At 42.2% G+C, this 15,013-nt stretch overlaps 1 long non-coding RNA gene across 1 annotated transcript; it reads left to right on the forward strand.

The window, feature by feature from the left end:
- The first annotated feature begins 741 nt into the window (after nt 1–741).
- Nucleotides 742–2,684, forward strand: LOC141727095 (uncharacterized). The gene is made up of 3 exons (XR_012578138.1): nt 742–1,090; nt 1,347–1,445; nt 1,548–2,684. It is a non-coding gene; the product is annotated as an uncharacterized LOC141727095 (long non-coding RNA).
- Nucleotides 2,685–15,013: the final 12,329 nt, after the last annotated feature.

The following is a 15,013-nucleotide window of genomic DNA, read 5'->3' on the forward strand; positions in this document are numbered from 1 at the left end:
CCCCAAAGGGGGAGGTGACGATTCTGATCGAGGAGATGTGGAACAAGCGGAACAAATGGCCAAGTGAAGCAATTAGATTCTTACGTGGAGTATGGAAGTTGCTAACTGAGGACTGTTTTGGAGAACTTGGCTGGCCAGCATCTCTGGTATGTTTGGAAGCATCCTAAGGAGATATTTTTGTAAACCACTGGGATAAGGCAGTCTATTAAGGGTAATTTAATACCGCTGGGCAGTCACTTCAAGCCAGCATATCTGTGGATATTGCTAAATTGACTGTAGCAAAGATAGGAAATTCACACCAGTTCTCCCACTGCAGCAGAGAAATTTTCCATCACACTTCCAAAGTCTAGCAGAAGCTTTCTGAAAACATGATGGTGATTCAGTCCTGTGACACTTCACTTTCTTTTTCCTCCTCTTGAGAAACCAGACCAGACTTTGAATGGAAAGATCATTATTCCAGCCCTCAGAGGAGTCTCTGGCACATCACTGCATCTCACAAGGATATGTATTTGCTCTGGAAAGACTGAAATATTAATAAGATTGGAAAGGGAGGGCTTTTGTGCTAATGCAGCTGTGCTCAGGCAGCTCTGCATCACTCTGCTAGGGGCTTTTGTTTATTCTATCCATTACTGCAGAAAATCCTGTGCAACCTTTAAAAATTTCTTTTGGAATTAAAATTCCTTGATGTAATTAAAGCAAACATGCTGCAGAATTGGAAGGAATGTGTGTTATATTTTTATTTATTTGTTTTATAAATACCACATTTATGTTAGTCTCCTCTGTGTCAGTACAAGGAGTTCAAATGAAAGGGTTACTCTCACCCTGGAGAGATAAGGCCAAATAAGGACAGGCTAAAACTCTTTATTGGAAGACACCAGGGAGCAAAGCTCTTTTACTCCAGCGAGGATTTTGAGAGTTTGATATCTCAGCCATGACCTTTAAATGAAAGTGCTGGGCTGACAGCAGGGAGCTGAGAGGGGATTCTGTTCTCAGTGACGTCTGGGGGGTGTGTGTGGGAACAGCCCTGATGCTGCTTCTGTGCTGCAGTCAGTGCTGTCCCAAAAATGGGCTGTACCCAGAGTGCAGGAAGGTAAGTAGATAGATAGATAGATAGATAGATAGATAGATAGATAGATAGATAGATAATACATAGATGAAGAAGAAATATTTGTTTACTCCCTGCACAGAGATGGCTGCTGGGGTAAATCCACAGAGCAGCCCCCTCTCTGCATGCCAGCTCCCCACTTTTACACCCTTCAAACAGTGACTGATCAACATCTCCCCTGCAGAGAACAATATTAAATGACATTCATCGGCTAAATATTTCCTCACCTTCATTTAAATAGCACTGATTTTAGCCCTCATGCTCTGTGTGGAAGGGGATTATGTGACTAAGGAGCATCTGCAGCCAATGGGTGTGAGCTTGGCTGTGCCAATGGCTACAGGTTAGCACAAAAGTTCAATCTTGTATGTTCTTATCAGCTGCTTCTTCCTGCTTTATCTCCTTTCTTGGTGGATTTATGGTGACATCCTCCTCTGCTTTTCAGTTTTTTCATAGATTTGTGGCATTGTCTTGTTCTCTGGTATCCTCACAAGGACCTTGACCGGTGGTTCCGTATTTCTCTCCTGCAGAGAGAGCAATTTGATGCTTCTCTGTCTCGCACACAGCGAGAGGTCTGGGTGCAACGTGTTTGGGCACGAGCTGACTCCAGAACAGCTCACGTGTCAGGAATGGCAGACAGAAATCCACATCCCCCTGCCAGAACCACGCAGGGATTACTGATGGGTATGTGTTGGACCTTCAGGGAAGGGCACCCACCCTTTGCCACACAACTGGCAGGATCTGAGTTCTTTGATAAAGGAAGGATCCATCATTAACAGCTGATGGGAGAGAAAAATAACTCATCAGTCGACTGATGCAGCTGTCAGCAAGGCAAACTTCTCCAGAAACCAGAGATGGGGTTTGTGAGGTTGAATGGACTTAAATAATACTTCCAAAAAGAGGATTTTTTCTGAATTAAAGGACATATTAATTAAAAACTTGTCTTGTTTGTTATTTATTTTTTGGTGAACTTATTTGTCTTATGTGGGGGTTTTTTAGTGAATTTTTCTGCTGTGAACTTTGAGACAATGTGTAATGCCTAATTTTGACAAAGTGTCCCACGAAGCATAAATTAATGATCTTTTACCACATTCAGCCCCCAAAGGAGGCCTGGAGGTACCTGAAGTGTGGCTGCCTGCCCTGGGAACCCACTGGGATGGGCACACAAGGACTGTGCAGATTTAGAGCCCCACACAGAGGAATTAGACCTACCCACACGAGTTGTGATCTCATGGGGTAATTTCAAGGAGTCTAGCTAAGGAATTGCAACTTCTTCTCTGATCTGGAGACTGTTTGGTAGGACTTTATATTAAATTTGGCTCAAAAATCAACAAACTTGCTCGTGTCAATGACCACAGAGAAGCAGCCCACAGACCCCCACAAACTGCATGGAAGGAGACAAGAACTTTTGATCTACAGCAAGACAGGCAGTGACCTGAATTTTCTTCAACACGGAATCTAATTTTTTTCCTAGCCTTGTTTATTTAAATATGCTTAGTCATGTGTGTGTGCGTATGGCAAATGTTCTATTCACACTGATGTAGTCTGTGTTAAAATAAAACTATTGGTTTCCCACCTTGCACATCCTGTTTTCAAGTGCTTCTGGAGTTCTGCTGCAGAGTTTTGGATTCTTTTAATAGACAGATTTGGCGAAATTTCTGCAGCGCTGACATGTGAAGCTGCCTGGGCTCCCCTTCTTTACTGGCATTGCTCTAAGAGCAGCTGACACCAAAGCAATTTCTCTATTTTCCCCTCTTGGCACACGAGTGAACAATCCCCATCATGCCCTTAAACATCTGCATCATCATCTTCATGGTCTAGAAGGAGCAGCAAGGAGTGAAAGGCCTTTCTTGAGGCAGCAGAGACAAAGAAGGCTACAATCAGTTCTGAAGCAGAATATGTGAAATATTTTCCATGTTGAAGTGCTTAATACATGTACAGTCAATTTTTTTTTAATTTTTTTTTTAGGAGCAACATCACTGGTTGTTAAGATCTAACAGTTCCTATAAATGCCAGAGAGTTGCCATGGTGACAGTATGCTTTCACAAGCTTTCAGATATAGCAGAACATATCTTTATTCATGATATTTGGCTGCTACTTTACTCTCATAAAGCAGGCATTAAATTTACCATTGATAGCACCACTTCTGTATTCTATCACTATTTTTGATTAGGCTTTGCAACCAAATGAGATGGCTGGGGTTTTTGCTTTGCTTCCTTTTATTTATTCTTGCTTTGGACACATTCTTTTACAACTTGAAAATTATCCTTTTTTCTATAGAATCTCAATTTGAGGTTTTCAGTATATTTTTATTTCTAATAGATTTGAATAGATTTTAAAAAAAAATCTCACTCGTGCAAAGTTTAACCACCTCTTAAAAAAAATCCTGCTAGTATTTTCTGTGTTTTGTCTTTTACAGTGAACAGCAAAGTTGCATAACCACAGAAAGGAGAGACCACAAAGCATTACTGTGTATGGGGCAGTTGTATAAAAATGAGATTCCTCTTCTGTTTCCCATCTGGCTTTCCTGGTGCCAGAAATCCAATGTACCTGTGCACTGCACGTTGCTGCTTTTCTTTTTTAAACATGATTGGCACAAGGAAATTGTTTTCCTCCTCCTACCTCAGAGTGTTATGCCTTAGGTAGAGTTTTATGCCTTAGCACTTTTTTTCCCTCTTTTTTTTTGTTTGTTTGCTTTTTTTTTCCCCTTCTGTTTAGGGTTCCAAGTTCTGTCTGCCTGTTGCCAAAGCTTTTCCTCTCCCAGGAAGGGTCATTATCAGATGTTATCAAGCAAGAGGCTATACTGCAGTGGCTCAGGTAACAAAATATAAAATCAGAGCTATAAATCTGTTGAGGAGCTGTGATATCTGTTGAGGAGCTGTGATTTTCATTTCATTTTTCTTTTCCCCTGTAGTTTACAGGCTACCTGGTCAGGATTATTATTTTTAGTCATTGTAGTTCTTACTGTAAACATGGAAAAATAATTTCCTTTAATGTGAAATCACATCCATTGGGTTTTGCACAAAAATGCAGCTTATTTTCCTGAGGTACTCTGGTGTGTTGGCCCTACATATATCACAGGCAATTATTTTAATACAGTGTAAATTTACCATATGATGCAATGCTCTCTGCTTTTCTGAGATTCTCTCTGGACCATATAGAAAATGGGTGTTGTTAAAGTAGCATAATGCTTGTGTACAGATTAATGAAAATGAAAGGTTTGAGTTGAGCACAGTATAAAGTTCTGGGGAATTTCAGTGATCGGTGTGTGTGTTGCTGGTTACACAGCAGCAGGCACACAAATAATAAACAGAACCACAATTTGCTAAATATATCCTCAAGATCAACACAGATGGAGAAACTTCTTGCCTGAAAGAAAAGGATAAAGCAGAAATGCCATCTACAGCAGTATATCAAGACCAGGAAGTGTCCAATATGTTTAGGAAATAATTATTTACAACTAAAATGTGGAGTAACAAGATTTCTAGTAGCCCATGTTTTGTCTCAGCACATGATTTAGCAGTCCTTGCTAGGCTCCTTGTCAGGCACTTGGGACTGACATCGATGATACAGAGCTCACACTTAAATGGTATAAACTGCACAAAAACCCTCACGTAGCAGTGGCCATAGCCCATGTGACTCTCAGAGTAAAAAGTCCTTGTTGCTGCTTCTCTTAGGAGGTGTCTGGGAAGTGTGGTTATGCTAACATTAAAAGGGTGCATCAACATTAAAGGTGAATACAAGATTTTTTTTTTCTGTCTGCACATTAGGGTCAGCATTAGCAGAGGGTGTTGATAAACACATCAGGTCACTCAGCTCACCAGATTTGCTCTCCCCAGTGCAGAGCAGAGAATTCTCCCTGGACCTGCAGGAGAGCCCAGGATGTGCTTGGCTTCCTTCGCCACAAGGGCACACTGCTGGCTTTATGTTTGGCTCTTTTTTTCTTCACAGCAACACTGTCCAGTCATTCTAAGTGCATTTTCTTGCAATCACACTGGAAGCAGATCAGCTGCCTGAAGTCTGCCCTCACAGAGGTTAATTTCTGGGGGGTTTCTTTCACATGGGCCACTTTAAATAGTAGGGGGATTTTCTCTTTGAAATTTTCATCTGCACATTTTCAAATTACGAAACCAGAGAGCTGATTGCAGGTAACCTAATTTTCCTTTCTTTTTGTGGAGAAGTATGGGAAGAATATTTTGATGATTGAGTAATGGAAGATAGGAAAATAGGAAAATTATATATTTCCTTTTATTTAAAGCCCCCTTCAAATCCTCTTTTTAGTTATTACCTGTTCCAAACTCCCTCCTGACAAAAAAAAAAAGAAAGAAAAAAAAATCAGAGAGAAATACAGGACCAGAATAAAAAGCCGTTTTCTGCAACCAATCTCAATGACTCCTTGTGCATGCAAGAATAGTTATTTTCTTAATACTGGAAGGATACTGATGTACAGTTCACTTCCCCTTTATAAAGCTATTTGGTAAATTCTTTCAAATTACCTGAATACCTAACTATATTCCTCATACAAATATAGTTCATCGCTTCTCCCTATACTCTGCCTGATGTGTTTAGACCATTTTGTCTCCAACAACATTAAAGCTATGAAATGCCAAGGTATTATGTAGCAACCCATGGCAGAACTGACCTTTTCCACAGCACAACAGGACAGTCTCCCATGTCCTGGTTTGATGAGTGTTGCCTACACACCTTTTCATTTCAGGAGCCAGCTTTTTGAGAGCAAGGATTAGTGACAAATCATTGTGGCTGCTGAAATGCAAACCCACCCAGAAGTAATAATGAAACTGTTTTCCTCACTCTGTCTGATATCTATTTCAAATACGGAGTATACTAGAGACTTTTGGACAGGTTTCCTGGTTTTATTTATCAAGATATAGGGTTTCAACTCATCTACTCTGCTTAGATTGTATGCGTTTAGTTTAGATCCACATACCTCAGTTTTTAGAGAACTCATTTTTTTTTCTTTTCCCTATATTCTTTTCCTTTTTTTTTTTTTTTTTTTTTTTTTAGCAGTTATTTTTCTTTCAGCAATTTGGAATAGGATGGGAAAAGAAAGATGTGCCTGTTTCTCAAATCCTTCCCAAATTCAAGAACAGGGTCAATGAAAGTTGTCTCAGTTAGGACTCACCTTCTGCCTCATTACTTGAGAAAAGTAATTATTTCTCTGGGAAAATTATTTTGCAATCTATAAGCCCTCCACAGAAAAGAAAATCTCATCTCAGTAGGATGATTATACAGGAAGATGAATAGCCAAACAAATACACTGCAAAGCAGAAGTTGCTAAGAGAGTGCTGTTTGTTCATGACCTGTGAGCTGTTGATGTATGTAATTCAATTAAGCTTATTTTGTTTTTATTGATCCAGAACAATTTCATAGCTTTCAAAATCAAGACAAGCATGTAGGATCTGTACTTTGACTTTGCTTCTCCCAGGCCCACATCTGGATTTTTACTGGTACGTTATGGGTAGAATAAGTTCACCTAAGGTCAGTCCTGTGCAGCTGAGTCTGAGTGTCCGAAGCTTCAGGCTCTGCCACATTGAATGCAAAATATGTTTTTAGAGATTGCAATCCCATCAGAGAGGGGGGGTGTGGACATAAGAGAACATAAGGGAATTTTCACAGAGTGGTTAGCAGACAAAATGTACCTCCTGCCAGCTGAAACCCTGTCTCTGTAGATTCAGAGCTGGACATGCTGGGCATTACAAAGCCAAAAGTCATAGTGTGTGCAAAGCCTAAGAGGAAACCTATGAAAGCCCCACTTTTCTTTCAAATAGGATCGTCTGCCTTCTCAAAAATGGTCAAGAGTTGCTCTTAGTAGTGCCAAAATGTTTATCATGGAGGGCTTTTGTATGGTGAGTTTTCTGTTGGGGTTATCGTAGAGGTGTGATCACTGACACTCTGTTCTTTTTGTCCCCACATCTGTTCCTTTGAACTGTGCACAAAAAAACCAAAATTTGACTCTGCGCCCGATGAAGAATCCAAGGACAGTACAAACTGATGGCTTGCAACATTGGATGCTTGATAATTAAAACTAGGGTTTTGTGTAACTTGGAAGAAGTTGAGCGCTATTGTCCGGACAAAAACCCCTTTCTTCCATCTTTCAATACCAGATCAAGCAAGCTCTTTTGCACCTTGATAAATGTAAAGAAACAATTACTTCATTGTTTGTTTTTACTAGCTGTATATAAATAAACTGCAGACAGGTTCATAGATCTACCAGAGAGTGACACACAGTACAAACTGCCAACTTAAGTCAGAATGTATCAGAAGCAGCATGAATCAAAAAGAAAAATACTTTGGGAAAGAAACCAAAAACCTCATCTGGCATGTGCATGGAGGAATGATAAAAACAGAGGCAGAGGCAAATACTGACTCTGCGTTCTGCACACAGTGAACATCACAGAGGGGTGAAGTGGCAGGGAGCAACTGCAGACATTCAATGGGAGACCCTAACCCAGAAAAAGTGAACCAGTTTGCTCGTAGCTGACCTAAGCCTGCAGGAACATAGAGCTGCCTTTGATGCTTCATTGCAATGCTCAATTTATTGTAATATGAAAAAACCCAAAAAAATTTTAAAAGCAGCTATTTCTATTTTGTCTTTATTTAGTGGACTTGTTCCAGATGCAGCAGAGACCACTTCAGGCTATTCATCTGCATCTTTCAGTAAGCCAGTAAAAATCATACAGGGCAAAAAAGCTCATCATCTGTGGAAATTGTTCTTGTCTAACATACCAAGAGCTATTCAGTTCAGAGTACAGCTTGTTTTTCCCCTGACCCTCTTTTGAAGCATCACCCTTATTTATCATATCTCATTCAGCCGTGCTGAAGCACAGTATAAAATTAACTCCAAGCTGAACAATTTCTACTGTAATAATTTTGCCTGGAAGGTGTGTGGGGTGGATGAAAAGCATTCTGTGGGATCAGCCATAATGAGACATTTGACGTGGCTCAGATGGGATGGTCATGACTTGAACGTGAAGTGTTCATTTATCCCTGGGGTTTCTGCTGATGGACTGACCCAGCAGCAGGAGAGTCTCAGCTCCCCCACCGTTAGATGACTTTGTTTGATTATACAGTTTTCAGAAGATTTTACAGAAGATCTGTCATAAAAATAAAGCCAAACTGGTCAAAGCCAGTTTGGGAGAGAAGAATGCTCTGGAAGGAGGATCGAAAAAATGGACTTTTTCTCACACTGTATTGATAACCTATTGATGTTCCAAAACCAGGTAGCTCCACAATGTAAGCAGGAGAATAACTGTGATTTTTTGTGAGTACTTGTACGAACATTGATTTGATTTCTGCATGTGAGGTTTTAAAAACTGTAATGAAGTGTTTAGTAAGTGAAGTGTTTTTTCTCCTCCCCTCCCACTAAAAATGGAATTAAATCTGTGTATTACAAGTAATGGGCAGAAATACTGCAGTACTTGAAGTGTTTACTATGATTTCCCTATAAGTATTAAACTTTTGATAACCTCATTATTAGTAATATTCAGGCAGCTACTTTGAGTTATTTTGTATGCCCGAGAATTTGATTTTTCCTACTTTTAAAAAGTTATAAATAAAACAGATCTTTTGACATTCATGGTAACTTGGAAAACAAGATGAAAAAATTTCCAATGTGAAATGGATCCGTTTGTGATCCGTTTATCTACTTCATCTCATGCTGTCATTTAATTAATGTGTTTCTTCTTCTCATTATATTCACATCTGCAAGATATGAGGGGTGCTAGATATACCCATAATAATCAGACAATGTAAAATTGAAGCTGAAATTAACAAATATGCTCAGTGAGGGGGGGTTGTGTTATTAATGTCTATAATTAGAATATTGTATAAGGATTGAAATATATAATATATAAAATAGCCTATAAATTTGGTAAGTTGCCCAACTTTAAGTCATCACAATGCTGGATGTGAAAAACTGGGTATTGTATACAAATTATTCTGACTTTGGGGCTATATTTGGGATTGAGGCAGGCTTTGATAAAACTAAATACACAGTGCTAACATATGTGAGGCTGCTTCAACTATTTCCCAGCTGATTCCTGAGGAAGTGCTCACCTCACTTGGTGTAAATGTCAAAGGCTGTTCTGTGACCTTGTAATGATATGGCTGACTCCCATTCTTCCTTACCAGGATATATAAACAACTCAAGATTTATCCTCTAGAGCCAGAAGTACTTTAAGACATATATTTGGATCACTGCTGGCTTCCCTTTTCTTTTCTACCACAACATCTGGCTAAGGAGTTCCTGAGCCTGCTCTTTAGTGCTTACCACAGTTTGAACTGAATCTGAGGTGGATAACATTGCATATTTAAGACTTGTTTTGCATCTTCCTAATAGTGTGACCCACTGGTGTCAACTTTGGCGGACAGAAATGCGGCTAAACTGTTGCGATTTCTCCACAGCTCTTCAGAGCCCCAAGGAGCAGTTTTATCTGTCAGTAGCTGACACATCCTATGCAATACTGCATCAGCTGTGCCAGGCACACACCTTCTTCTTGAGGCTATGAGGAAAATGCCTGCTTAATCCTCCTGAGCCCAGGAAGCGCCATGAATCAAACATGTCAGGCCTGGATCAGGCCCAGGAGGCTCACAGTTGTTATCAGAGTCATGCTCCACATTGCCCATTGCTAGTGAAAGGATGAGCTTGAAAGCACAGCCCAGAGTGTGGGAGGGAAGGCCTGCAGGGACAGGTCAGGATTACTCAGGTGGGGACTGAGTAAAGGCAACCCAAGTGCAGTTCAACAAGGGGAAGTTTGGGATGGTGCCCCTGGGATGGTGCAAGCCTGGATGCACAGACAGACTGGGGAATGAGAAGCTGGGAAGCAGTGCCAGGGAAAGGGACAGGGGTCCTGGTCAGTGGCAGTGCCCTGGAGCCAGCAGGGACATCCCTGTCCTGGGGACACCAGGCCCAGCATGGCCGGCCGGGCCAGGCAGGGATTGTCCTGCTCTGCGCTGGGCCAGGGAGGCCTCACCTGGAATATTGGTACAGTTCTGGGCACCACAGGGTTAAAGAGGCATTAAACTGTCAGAGAGTGCAGAGGAGGCCATGGGGATGGTGCAGGGCCTTGAGGGGAAGCTCCATGAGGAGCAGCTGAGGGCGCTGGGTCAGTTGAGATGGAGGAGAGTGAGGGGAGGCCTCAGAGCAGCTCTGCAGCTTCCTCATGAGGAGAACAGGAGGGGCAGGCACTGATCTGTGCTCTGTGGGGACCGGGAAATGGCCCGAAGTTGTGTCAGGAAAGGTTTAGGTTGGGTTTCAAGAGAAGGTTCTTCCCCCAGAGGGTGGTTGGACACTGGAACAAGCCTGTTCCAGTGCCCCAGGGAAGTGGTCCCAGCACCAGTCTGAAAGAGTTCAAGAAGCATTTGGACCATGCTTTTGGGCACATGGGGATTCTTGGGGATGCAGGGTCAGGAGCTGGACTCAAGGATCCTTGTGGGTCTCCTCCAACACAGCATATTCTGTGGTTCTGTGATTCTATGACAGGACACCAGAGCAGCCAGAAGGACAAAGCAGGCACTTCACTCCTGCCACTGAAGGGAGCAGAGCTGTGCCGTGGAAAATAACTGTGGTTCAGCACTTTCTCTGAACATTCATTTCCTGTAATCTGAGTTCATGCTGGGCTTTCTATTGTCTTTTTAAGTTTTATTGAGGATGAGACAAAAAAAAAATTCTTGAAGGGAAACCTTGGTGTCAGGGACAAAGGACCTGCTGCCACAGGTGAGTACATTGTCCAGGATGGTAGGATCTTATATGTGCTATTAGTGGGAGATGTCTCCTCATGATCTCCTTGGTTTTCAGCCTCTCCTTTCAGTGTAAAACAAATCATGGCACATCTGGACTGAAAGTATGGCTATTTAATGCTCCCATTCAGATAGAATTTCTTTGCCAGCTTTTGACATTTACAAGACTAACTAAACTTCAGTCTTTCCTGAGCAGAAAATTCCATATTCAAGCCCAAACTATTACATCAGAAGTGCAGCGATTTCAGTAAATGCAGTAAATCTGGCTTTATTTACCATTCAGTTCAAGGTTTCAATAATGAATTAGACCAAAAAAAAAAAAAAAAAAAATAAACTGGTGTAAACTGGTGCAGTTGCTTACTAGAGTAACTATGGCCTAAATTACTCTTGGCAGTAGACTGAAGACGGAAGGGATGTAGGAAAAAGTCTTTGGCTCATGCAGATTGGTTTGACCACCCTTCCTGGCAGTCCTTCTCATGTAGTGATGATAAAGGTGGCTTAGTTCATCATTAATGAATGAATTAAAATATGATGATAATCATGTCACTTACACTTCAGAAACATGTATTTCTGCTAAAGAGTGAAAAGCTGACCACTTAGGCTATGGAACAGTTGCATGGCAGTGTGCAAAGTTAATTTGTGTGTGGTGACAGCAGGCTGCTTGATTTGAAACCATGCATTTTACTGGGTGCAAAATGTAAGGAGCAGTACATGATTGCCACAGGTCTCTCCCTGACTGGGTGCTGTGTGCTGGATCTCCCTGAAGAGGCCCTCTGCTCAAAGATGCTTTTAGGAAAAGTGTTAATTCTCTGTCATGAGAAAAAAAATTCAACAGAAAGACAGGAAAGCATAGCCAGAATGAAAGAAAAGAGAAACTATCAATTTCACACATACTAACAGAAATATGCCACAGTACCAAACCTGACATGCCCACACACAAATACCAGTGTGCAGTAACAGAGCAACCTCAACACAAAGAAACCACATGAAACCATGTTACACTGAGAGATCCCTTCCATCACTGAAAAAAAATTACTTTTCATTACCAGAAATCTGCCACTGCCTTAGCACCCTTTTAAGCTCTACCTGCTCTTGTAAAATGGAAGCTCAGCATAAGTAGACTTGCTGGTTATTTATGATATTTTTGATGAAAAAACTGCAGGGTGCTGAAGTGACAGAAGTCCTGCACTGTCTTATGTAGAACAGGCTGTTTTAGAACGAATAGATGTTGCTTCCTATTTCTTTGGGTGTATCCTTTCAGTCGAGGAGAGACTCTTTCCTGTTCTTTTTGTTACAGAAGAGTTTAAGGCAATCAAGCACTCTTCAGAGCATATATCATCTTTAAAAATCTCACACACAAGCCTGTGAGATTGTTAGATGTTTTTCAAACCACAGATGGTTACTTGAATTGGGCTTTGTGGGGTTTTTTTCTGTGGTAGCAGTTTCTGGCACACCCTGTCTGCAGTGGTGATGGCAGAGAAAGCACAAGGTGTGCAACACTGCCTGTGCCATGTTAGTAAGAAAGGATGGTAAGCCTCTTACATATAAGGTTTAACTTAAGGAAAAGTTCCCACTTGGAGTTGGGAGCTGCCAGCCAACAAGTTTATGACTTATCGTAAGCGTGTTTTCTTCCCTGCAAACGTTTTATCTCAAGTGGCACATCTTGGATTTACAGACTCATGGCATTGTCAAGATTGGAAAAGACCATTAACTCAGCATTACCATTTTCACCACTAAAGTGTATCCCCAAGTGCTCCACCCACGTGTTTTGAACATTGCCAGGAATGGTGATTCCCCAGGCAGCATGTTCCAATGCCTCACCACACTTTCAGCAAAGAAATCTCACCTAATTATCCAATCTAAACCTGCCCTGGCCCAGCCTGAGGCCATTCCCTCTGCTCCTGTCCCCGTTCCCCCCCAGCTGTGCCCTCCTGGCAGGAGCTGTACAGAGCCACAAGGGCCCCCCGAGCCTCCTTTGCTCCAGGCTGAGCCCCTTCCCGGCTCCCTCAGCCTCTCCTGGGGCTCCATTCCCTTCCCAGCTCCGTTCCCTGCCCCGGCCACACCGCAGCCCCTCCATTGCCCGTGTGAGGGCCCGGGGGTGCTGCAGCCCTCGAGGTGCGGCCTCAGCAGGGCCGGCCCAGGAACGGGCCCTGCCCCGCTCCTGCTGCCGCCCCAATCCCCTCATCCTGGTCCTCAGTAAAGAAATTGGCCCCAGTACAAACTCCTGAGGAGCCCCAGCGGTCCCAGTCCCAGTTGGATGTCACTCCACTCCCCGCTACTCTCCAGCCCAGCCATCCAGACAGTTCTTTACCCAGAGAACACTTGACCTCTCCAGGTCATGAGCAGCCAATTTCTCCATAAGAATCCTGTGGGAAAGAGTGTCAAAGACTTTAATAGAATCTCCAGAGCCTTTACCTCTTCCCCTAGGTGGAATCACATTGTCATAGGAGATTAGGTCACTCGAGCCAGACCCACCTGACATACATCCAAGCTGTGTGGGCCTCATCCCCTGGTTGTCCAGCACATGTTAGCACTCAAGCTGATTTTAGCAGCTGCTAGTCAGAAAAGCGTTAAAAGACAGGCCCAGCTGACACCAAGGGTTTCTAAAAAAAAAAAAATCATGCTCAAATAAAGGGTATGATACACCATTATCCAGCTGGGAGGGAGATGTGTGGATGGCAGGGAAACACTGACTGACTAGCCCCATCTGAGGTTCCCTAGAGCTGGGGGAGTTTCTGTGAGATAATGAGGGTCAGTTAGGAAACCTGAGAGAAGGGTATATGAAGGAGATATCCTCTAGTAAACTAAAGGATATGAGAGCTCACCACCACTGCTGCAATGGGCTGTGGCTGGCCAAAGTCTCTGACTCACAGCCTTGCTGTTTTTGAGCTGGGACAATGTCAGATATCTGTGATTCTTAGCAGAACTTCTTTACTCCTGGAAGGACAGAGGGGAAACATGGGTGGCATGGGCACATATCTGCATCTAAACTAAAATTTATGGTGTTCTGGTTCTTTGTTCATGGGACTGCCCACTCAAAGTAGGCAGTTGAGGAGGAAAAAAATTGTTTTGGGATGTTCACTGCTTTCAAGAGGGAATCTTCTTAAGACATGCAGAAGTGGTTTACAGTTGCTTGGTTGTTTGATTTTTTTTTTTTTCATAGCATCAGCAAAAGAGGCAGGCTCTAGAAGAAATTGCAGTCCCAAATTTGCTGCAGCTTAAGGGTGATGAAGATCACAGAAAATGGTGCTTTGTGCTAGAGATCAGTCAAGGTCTTGGAAGAAAAAGGCTGTGGGGTCTTGAGATCTGGTGGGGTTTGCATGATGTTAGGACACTGAATTAAGGAGGACACCAAACTGAATATAGAGATCCCATGGGATATGTACCACTAAACAGAACCAGGCTTTGCCCAGCTGGAGATGAAAAGTAGTGCCCTATACCTCACAAACTCTTATAGAAGTCTGCTGTGCTCTACGTAGAACTAGAGCTGATAGAGCCGATCTGCTGACTGCCTCACTGGGACCTGTGTTTGGCTGTTCTTTTGCCTAATCATTTCAGGTTTGTTTGCCTCCTACTTCTGTGTGCTTCACACTTAATTTACAAGTGGCTAAAAGCCAGTTCCTGTGAGAACTTAGTCCCTTTGCAGACGTTCTCAATTATTTATGCCTTTCTTCAACAGTGAGTCTATTGTTCTTCTGCCCTGTCTGCAATGAATCCTTGTCTCCTCTGTGTGAGGAGTATTCTCTGTTATACAAGGATGCTCCATTATTGTTTTTGCAATAGCTGGTCTCAAATTACCATGAAGCTAGACGGTTTTTGTAGGTGATGATTTAAAGAGATCTTATTTGGAGAACATAACTATGATGCAGTGGGCAGAGTAATAACTTTTACAGGAAAGAAAATACATAGGGAAAAGGAGTGACTGATGCCCCACTAGGCTGCAAACATTTGCTAGATTATTCATAGAAAATGAATATAGGGGTACAAATCCCAGTTGTTTTAGGGATAGAAATGATGAATCTGTTTTCTTTTGCTTTTGCCTGTATGCAGTATCTGCTTTCACTTGTCCTCATAATATTCTCCACAGGTGACTAGGTCTCTACCTTTCTTAATTGCTTTGATTAATGTGTTTTCCTTCTCCTGTCTTGAAAA

Source organism: Zonotrichia albicollis, chromosome Z (genome assembly GCF_047830755.1).
Source record: "Zonotrichia albicollis isolate bZonAlb1 chromosome Z, bZonAlb1.hap1, whole genome shotgun sequence".
In the NCBI taxonomy this organism is placed as follows: Eukaryota; Metazoa; Chordata; class Aves; order Passeriformes; family Passerellidae; genus Zonotrichia; species Zonotrichia albicollis.